Source organism: Erythrolamprus reginae, assembly GCF_031021105.1.
Source record: "Erythrolamprus reginae isolate rEryReg1 chromosome 13 unlocalized genomic scaffold, rEryReg1.hap1 SUPER_13_unloc_5, whole genome shotgun sequence".
Classification (NCBI taxonomy): domain Eukaryota; kingdom Metazoa; phylum Chordata; class Lepidosauria; order Squamata; family Dipsadidae; genus Erythrolamprus; species Erythrolamprus reginae.
Window position 1 is genome coordinate 147,446 of NW_027248449.1, and position 9,254 is coordinate 156,699.

The 9,254-nt window shown below is 50.5% G+C and overlaps 1 protein-coding gene across 1 annotated transcript in view; it reads right to left on the minus strand.

The window, feature by feature from the left end:
- PC (pyruvate carboxylase) overlaps positions 1–1,403 on the minus strand; it is an 84,258-nt gene extending 82,855 nt beyond the window's left edge. The window contains 1 exon segment of the mRNA XM_070730267.1: positions 1,326–1,403. The gene's annotated coding sequence lies outside the window, so the exon portion shown is untranslated.
- Between the last annotated feature and the right edge of the window lie 7,851 nt (positions 1,404–9,254).

Here is a 9,254-nt window from a genome sequence, read left to right on the forward strand (position 1 = left end):
GAAATGGTAAAGTCAACAAAAACGGGGGCTTGGCGGTGCAGCTCCGATAAGATTCGCCCGGCCTCTCAAAACAACCTTCCACAAAGGTTTGTAATAGATTAGATTGGGTAGAAGACCTCACGCACACAACACCCACCATGCTCTTAAGGGGCCAACACCAAACGGGATGAAACAAAGCACTGAAAAGGAGGCAGGAAGGAAACCGTGCAAAGGATCGATCACGGGTCCAAAGGTGGGATCCCCGGAACAGATCCAGTTTAAACAACGAAGGGGCCCTTGGAAAACAACAACAACAAAGCTGGAGTTGAGCAATTCCGGCCGTTAAAACGCTTGGTCGGTCGTCCATTTAAAACCCCTCCTGTAAAACGTGCAGGGCTAAGGACTGTCCCGAGCCCTGCGACCACTCCCAGCAGCACCAGGTAGCAAGATAAGGTCCGTCTGCCACTCAGACCTGCAGGACGCATGGAAGGCAAAGGGCCAGGTGTGCCAACAGCTGGATGCAGAAGAGGCGCCTGAGGTCGCAGCGCTGACCCCTCCCCGCCTTAGACTTCGCATGCCGCCCATGGACGGGAAGGGGCCCCAGGCCGCCCACTGATGGGCAAAGGCGGCCAGGTCTCTGGGGTCGCTCAGCCTGTGACCGGAGGGAAAGCCGGTCTGCAAGCAACAGAAAGGGGCCAACACCAGAGGGGGCCTGCTAAGGCTCACACCCCAGGGCCCTGAGTGCTGGCGGAGTCCAGGGCAATTCTGCTCCGGCACCTGGGCAGGGAGCGAAATCAGGCACGGACACGCAGGGGCGCCATGGGCTGGACTGTCCCACCTGCCCAGGTGTACCAGCCCCAGGTGGTCCTAGTGCCAGGGGGCTGGGCATTGGGCAGTGCGGGTGGAGGGCTGGGCGGGGGGGGAGAGCCTGACACAAGCCCCCCATCCTCCCCCCCTCTCCTCCTGGGTCCCCTGCAGTGAAGGCGGGCAAGGGTTGGGGGCCTCCTCGGGGTGGGCCCCGCTTCCCCCTCTGCGGCCGGCGTCCCGGTGAGGCCGAGGGGGCGTCCGGGCGAGGCGGGGGGGGACACAGGCCCAGAGGGGGGGGACACGACCCCCCCCGGGCTCCTCACTCACCGTCCCCGGCCCTTCCCCGCTGCGCCCACGCGCCTCCCGGTCTCTCCCGGTCTCTCCCCGGGAAGCGTGAAGCCGGGCGGCCCCGCGGCAGAGCGGACGGCGCTGACTTCTCGTCCCCCGCGCGGACCGGGCAAGGCGAGAGACCTCATGAAGTAAAACCGGCGGGGCGTGACGCTCCTGTGACGTCACCGGGGCGCTCGCGCTTTTCTCACCTCCGCGCTCCCCTCGCGCCGCTTCCCCTCAGCCGGACTCTCGCTCGCTCCCGATTGGCCACCTCCCCGCGACCCTCCGGCTTCTGACTGGCCCCCGCCGAAGCCGCCCCTTTTCTTTCCCTCGGTGGCCACGCCTCCCTCGCCTCCGCCCCTCCCCTGTCACTCAACCCGCACTTTCAAAGGCTGGCGCCTTTCAGCCGATCGTCCCGCCCACCTTTCGGAACGGCGCCTCCTGGTTGGTCGCTCGTCTCGCCGGGCGTCAGCTTCTAGTGGTTTCTCTTAACGCCAATCGTTTCAGTCAGCGATTGGCCGGGAAGTCCCACCTCGTCGCCTCTGTCGAGTCCCTCCCGGCCTCTGATTGGCTGCTGGCGGAAGGGGGCGTTCCCTGGAAAGGTTCCTGCACGTGGCGCCCAGCTGGCCCTCCCCCTCCCCTTGTTGCTGTTCCTGCCGCCGTCAAGCGGGCGGTTCCGACGGCCAATGCTGCTCCCGTGGCCGCCCCAGAAGCGCCGCTCATCCGGGCTGGTCTTGAAAAGCTGCGCGTGATTCAGACACACGTTTGTTTTTAAAAAAGTGCTTTTATTTTCCTCTACGTTGCAAAACATATAAGAATAATTAAACAATATACAACATATATAACAACACTCCGATCCATATGTTTATATTATCTCTCATAAAGACTAATAAAACAACAACTAGAGTAATAATAATAATAATAATAATAATAATAATAATAATAATAATTATTATTATTATTATTATTATTATTATTATTATTTATTTGAATTACGTTCCAGATTTTAATTTCAATTCTTCAATCGGCCCAAGTATTTATTTCAAATGGCTGATTTTTCATTTTATTACCTGACAGACCAGAAAAACTCCTCTCAATTTTTACTTCTTTTTTTTTAAAAAAAATTATTTTATTTATTTATTATTTAGATTTGTATGTTATTGATTTTATAGTAATAAACCAATACACACAACACAAAAACAGTGCACAGTAACATGTGCTCCCAACACCAATCATTCAATCCCGCCACCAAATGAGGGTGGGCTAGTTTATAATGTTTTAAAACCATGAAGATCAACATATTTACATCTTCCACCACGGACCGATACCAGTTTTGTATTGTCCATTTTGTTTCAAACTTCCAACCTAAAACTATCACGGCGTGGACACTTCCTAAGGTGGCTGGGAGATTCTGGGAGTTGGAGTCCACAAGTCCTAGAAGAGCCACCTTGGCCTACTCCTGAGCGAGGCTAGAAGACCATCATAGTCCCTTCCAGCCCTAGGGTTCTATGGTCTTGGGCAGGGGGTTGGACTAGAATATTGGCAGGCCAACTTGGCTCTTCTATGACGTGTGGACTTCAACTCCCAGGATTCCTGACCTAGCATGACTGGCTCAGGGAATTCTGGGAGCTGAAGTCCACAAGTCCTAGAAGAGCCACCTTGGCTCCTGCCCCAACTGGCCCCACCCAGAATCCAGCTTCCCCTCCAAACAGCAACGGCTTTTCCAGAGAAAAACACGGGACGTCCACCAGAGGGCGCCAGAGTCACACGCATGTGGGTTGCCTGCCCCCCCCCAATCCCCAATTGAAGCCTGCACCGTGGAAAGAAGGGCGATAGAGGACCAGGGGTCTCCAACGCTCTGCAACTAGACTTAACAAATCTAGGTGTAGAAAGCCTTCCACACGACCTAAGCATAGCCCATAAAATCATGAGCTACAACGTCCTTCCGGTCAGCTGCTACTTCGGCTTCAACCACAACAACACACGAGCACACAACAGATACAACCTCAAAGTAAACCACTCCAAACTCGACTGCAGGAAATACAACTTTAGTAACTGAGTAGTTGATGCATGGAACTCACTACCAGACTCTGTAGTATGATCACCTAACCCCCAAAACTTACTTACGTTCTTCCTTCCTTCCTTCCTTCCTTCCTTCCTTCCTTCCTTCCTTCCTTCCTTCCTTCCTTCTTTCCTTCCTTCCTTCTTTCCTTCCTTCCTTCCTTTCCTTCCTTCCTTCCTTCTTCCTTCTTTCTTTCTTTTGTTCCTTCTTTCTTTCTTCCTTCCTTTCCTTCCTTCCTTCCTTCTTTCTTTCTTTCTTACTTTCCTTCTTTCTTTCTTTTCTTTCTTTCTTTCTTTCTTTCCTTCTTTCTTTCTTTCTTTCTTTTTTCTTTCTTTCTTTCTTTCCTTCTTTCTTTCTTTCCTTCTTTCCTTCTTTCTTTCTTTCTTCCTTTCCTTCCTTCCTTCCTTCTTCCTTCTTTCTTCCTTTCCTTCCTTCCTTCTTTCTTTCTTTCTTTTCTTTCTTCTTTCTTTCCTTCTTTCTTTCTTTTTTCTTTCTTTCTTTCTTTCTTTCCTTCTTTCTTTCTTTCCTTCTTCCTTTCCTTCTTTCCTTCTTTCTTCCTTCCTTCCTCCTTCCTTCTTTCTTTCGTTCCTTCTTTCTTCCTTCCTTTCCTTTCCTTCCTTCGTTCCTTCTTTCTTTCTTTCTTTCGTTCCTTCTTTCTTTCTTCCTTCCTTTCCTTCCTTTCTTCTTTCTTTCCTTCTTTCTTTCTTTCTTTTCTTTCTTTCTTTCTTTCTTTCCTTCTTTCTTTCTTTCTTTTCTTTCTTTCTTTCTTTCCTTCTTTCTTTCTTTCTTCTTTCTTTCTTTCTTTCCTTCTTTCTTTCTTTCTTTCCTTCTTTCTTTCCTTCTTTCCTTCTTTCTTTCCTTCTTTCTTTCTTTCCTTCTTCCTTCCTTCCTTCCTTTATTCATTAATTCATTCATGCATTCATTAATACATTAGATTTGTATTCTGCTATTCTCCGAGGACTCAGGACGGCTAACCACATATAATATAACAATGGCAAATCTAATTAAATTTAAAAATTACAATCTAAAAGTCCAATATTTGAAAACAATCATACCAGTTCAATCATACAACATATATCTCATTTCGTTGGCCAGGGGGCTGAGACAATCTGAGGTCAGTTGGGGGAAAGATCAGAAGCCCCGTGAGAGAATATGATTTGACTGAAAGAGGAGTAGATGCTTGGCACAAACTTCCAGCAGACGTGGTGGGTGAATCCACAGGAACTGAATGTAAACCTGCCTGGGATAAACACAGATCCATCCTAAGATAAAATACAGGAAAGAGTAGAAGGGCAGACGAGATGGACCAGGAGGGCTTTTTTCTGCCGTCCATCTTCTAGGTTTCTTTCTGCAGCGATGGCTGGACATGTCCTGGAACTTGTGCCCTGGCTTGAAATCCCCCCACCTGAGACCAACGTCCGTGAAAACAAGGCTCCTGAAAGAGGGTGAGGTGCCTGCTGTGGGAAGCAGGGAGAGGGCTCCCAAAGCCCTTTGCTCCCTGCGTGAGGACGTGTCGGTGCTGACCGTTTTGTCCCACCTGAAGGGCAGCTGATAAAAGGGCTGAAGTCCAAAGAGTCTTTGCGAAAGTCCCTCCTCCTCCTCCTCCCACTCCATGAATCAGGCAACAAAAGGCTCAGGCTCAGCAGACCGTCTTGACTCTCCGCCCTCCAGCCAGCCGGGCCCCCAAACCCCCACGATGACCAAGCACACCGGCCTCCGGAGGGCCTGCTCGCTGAGGCTGCCCAAGGGCCCGGGGCTCCTGGATCGTGGCAGCTGGAACGGCTCCTTGGAGGAGGCCCCGCTCCCTTGGGAAGCCCGGGAGGGACCCCGGGGGGCAGGGGGCAGCCTGGGCCACGGCCGGGAAGGGCCCTCCCAGGTAGTGGCCAGCAAGAAGAAGGGCAGCTACGGCCGCCGACCCCTGAGCCTGAAAGGGCAGGACGGGAAGGAGGAAGAGGCCGCCTTGGCAGGGGAAGCCAGTGATGGGCAGCTGCTCCTCGGGCAGGCTGACCACAAAGCCCACGCCAGCAAGAGGGTGAAGCGGTGCCAAAAGGTAAGGGGGCGGCAGAACAGGGGTGGACAGCTGCCCGTACTGGGGGGGGGCATGCAGTGGGTAGCGAAAATGGAGCAGTGAAAGATGTTGAAAGAAAATGCATAATAATAATAATAATAATAATAATAATAATAATAATAATAATGATAGTACTACTACTACTAGTAGTAGTGGTAGTAGTAATAGTAATAGCAAAAGCAATAGCAATAATAGTAATAGCAATAGTCACACCATCACTCCGCAGTCTGCATTGGCTGCCGATCAGTTTCCGGTCACAATTCAAAGTGTTGGTTATGACCTATAAAGCCCTTCATGGCACCGGACCAGAATATCTCCGGGACCGCCTTCTGCCGCACGAATCCCAGCGACCCGTTAGATCCTACCGAGTTGGCCTTCTCCGGGTCCCGTTGACCAAACAATGTCATATGGCGGGACCCAGGGGAAGAGCCTTCTCTGTGGCGGCCCCGACCCTTTGGAACCAACTCCCCCCAGAGATTAGAATTGCCCCCACCCTCCTTGCCTTTCGTAAGCTCCTTAAAACCCACCTCTGTCGTCAGGCATGGGGGAATTGAGACTTTCCCTCCCCCCTAGGCTTATAAAATTTATGCATGGTATGTCAGTATGTATTATTGGTTTCTAAATTGGGGTTTTAAATTAACTTAAATACTGTGTTAGATTTGTTTACATTGTATTATTATTGCTGTTAGCCGTCCCGAGTCTGCGGAGAGGGGCAGCATACAAATCTGATAAATAAATAAATAAATAAACAAACAAACAAATAGTATTACTAATAGTAATAGTAATAATAATAATAACAACAACAGACACTTATCAATAAACACTTATCTCCTTAAAATATAAATTAAACAACAGACACAACACTTAAAAACAGAAAACCCCTTTTGAAAACAGAATTTAAACAGCAGACATTGATCGTCTGAAAACAAAAGTTAAACTATTTTGTACACAATGTATTTTCCCTTTGGGATCCCACGTGGCTCCGTCAATAAATGAGGCTTGGACTCTGATTTATTTCTCATCAGGACACTGACCCTCTGCTTGCTCCCAGCAGGTCAATCTCACCGTCCAGAGGGGCTGGCAGAGCTTCCTTGCCCATATGTACAGACTCGGCTCGGCTTCCCTGCCCATCGGCCGGTGGTGAGGGGCCTGTTCCTAGGAGGAGTCCCCCGGAAGGGGCAGAGCAGACCCCAGAGAGCCTCCAGACGGTCCCTGCAGCAAGGAGGGAGGACAGTTTCTCCAAGGGGAGGGGCTCCCCAGTCGGGGTGAGGAACAGCCCCTGCCCTCCTTCTCCCAGGCCTTCTCCTCTGCCCGGGGGGCCTGGAGGTGGGAGATTCTGGACACGGCCAGGCCCTCTGGCTCATGGACCCTGGTTCTCACCTGCTGATAAGACAGGGTTGGGCCTCCACCTGGACCACCTCAAGCGACCCCCTCTCTCTTCTCTGCAAGGAGCCCACCTCCTACCCGTCACTTCCCCCCACCACCACTCTCTCTGCCCACCTCTCTGGCACTTGGTCAGCTGCAGGCACCACCCCAGGACCCTTGGGAGGTGGGAGGTTGAGAGGAAAAGAGAAAAGTGGGCAGGGGGCCTTCCGCCCCTCCAGTGCCATCAATAAAAGCATGAAACCAGATGTATTTGCTCTGCACTCCAGAATTAGAAACATGGAAACACAGAAGATTGACAGCAGAAAAAGACCCCCTGGTCCATCTAGTCCATCTATTTCCTGTGTTTTATCTCAGGATGGATCTGTGTTTATCCCGGGCAGGTTTACATTCAGTTCCTGTGGATTTACCCACCATGTCTGCTGGGAGTTTGGCCAAGCATCTACGACTCTTCCAGTCAAATAACATTTTCTCACGTTGCTTTTGATCTTTCCCCCAACTCACCTCCGATTGTGCCCCCTTGTTCTTGTGTTCACTTTCCTATGGAAAACACCTTATTGAACCCTTGAACCTATTTAAATGTTTCTATCGTGTCCCCCCTTTCCCTTCTGTCCTCCAGACTGGACAGATGGAGTTCACAAAGTCTTTCTTGATAATTGCAGGGACCATGGAAAGCCCCCCTCACCCCCTTGTGCCCACACCCACCTAGAGAGCAAACAAGGGTTCCCCCTGGTTTGTATAACGCAGTGCTTCTCAAGTAGTGGAGCAGCCCCCTGGGGGTGGGGTGGAGCAATGCCAGGGGTTGGGGGGGTGACCCTGGAAAGGTGAGGGGTCTTGCCACAGGGAGGAGGGGGGCTTTGCACCAAACACCAGCACACAGCACAGAGCAAGAGATACGAAGCACAGGTAGCAAACCCTTAAGCGACATTGACCAGGGATGAAAAGAGAGGAGGAGAGAGACGGAGGTCACGAGACAAACGTAAATCTCCCGACAGCTCAGACGAGGAAACGTGACCAAGAAGAGTAGGTGGCGCTTGGCTTCACTGAGACTATGGCGGGAGGCGAGGAAAGACGGGCGTGTTTGCTGTGTCTAAAAATGTTGGACAGCATTAGGCCAAATAAATTAAGGAGTCACTCAAACATTGTGTTTGTGAAAAAATCTTGAGTTTATTTAAGCGAAAATATGCAAAATATTGCAAACAATCATCCCCAGCGGAGAGTTGGGGGGTGCGCGAAATGCTTACTTCTTCCTGGAGGGGGGCGTAACAGAAAATAATTGAGAAACACTGGGATAACGCATGAGATGTACACCAGGAAAGGGACCAGTGGGTTTCCAACGGTATCTTTGGCATCCATGGGTTAATCTGTCGATGTTCGGAGCTGCAAAAGACCCCAGAGTGCCTTGGCAAGGCTGATTTGGGGGGGGTCCTATTTTTTTTAAATCCCTAAACCTCCCACAGATCCCCCAGGTATAGTGGTACGTCTACCTAAGAACACCTCTACACCAACTATAATACTAATATCCAATGACCTAAGTGCCAAAGCCCACTGCAACAACATCGCCAAGAAGGCCTCAAGAGTTGTTAATCTAATCCTACGTAGCTTCTGCTCTGGAAATCTCACACTACTCACCAGAGCCTACAAAACTTTTGCCAGACCCATCCTCGAATACAGCTCATCTGTTTGGAACCCATATCGCATCTCGGACATCAACACCCTTGAAAATGTCCAGAGATGCTTCACCAGAAGAGCCCCTCACTCCTCCACTCGAAACAGAAGACCCTACGAGACTAGACTCACAATCCTGGGTCTTGAAAGCTTAGAACTATGACGCCTTAAACACGATCTAAGTATTGCCCACAAGATCCTATGCTGCAACGTCCTGCCTGTCAGCAACGACTTCAGCTTCAACCACAACAACACAAGAGCACACAACAGATTTAAACTTAATATTAACCACTCCAAACTTGACTGTAAAAAATATGACTTCAGTCACCGAGTTGTCGAAGCGTGGAACTCATTACTGGACTCCGTAGTGTCCCTCCCCAAACCCCCAACACTTTACCCTTGGATTATCCATGGTTGACCTCTCCAGATTCCGAAGAGGTCAGTAAGGGGCGAGTACAAGTGCACTCGAGTGCCTTCCGTCCCCTGTCCTATTGCTCTCCTATATCTCCTATATATTTTCTTCTATTCCTCTATCTCTTCTTCTATTCTTTCAATCAATCAATCAAAGCTGGCCGGAGAGCTGGACCCACTTGGAAGCAAGCGATGGAGCAGCGCGGACTGAAGATTCACATCCCCGGACTTGTCTGGGAATTGCGTGCAGGTCACCTTCACAGGGAAATGGGCTAAAATGGTACTTAAGGACAAAGCGCAGGGCGACATAAAAGTTAATCAAGGCACAGAAGCTTCTGCCTTCCGTGGTGGCAGACGGAGGAAAGAAGGAAACAGAGCAAAAAGCTCTTGGGGGCTGAAGGGGGGGAGGGGAGGGAGTGGTGGAACAGTGAGGGCGAAACGTTTACCACCCTGGGTGCCGAAAGAGCATGGGCGCACGTGCTATCATGTGCCCACACCCATACCCACCCTCCTGGAGGCCGGAAACGGCCTGTTCCCCAACTTCTG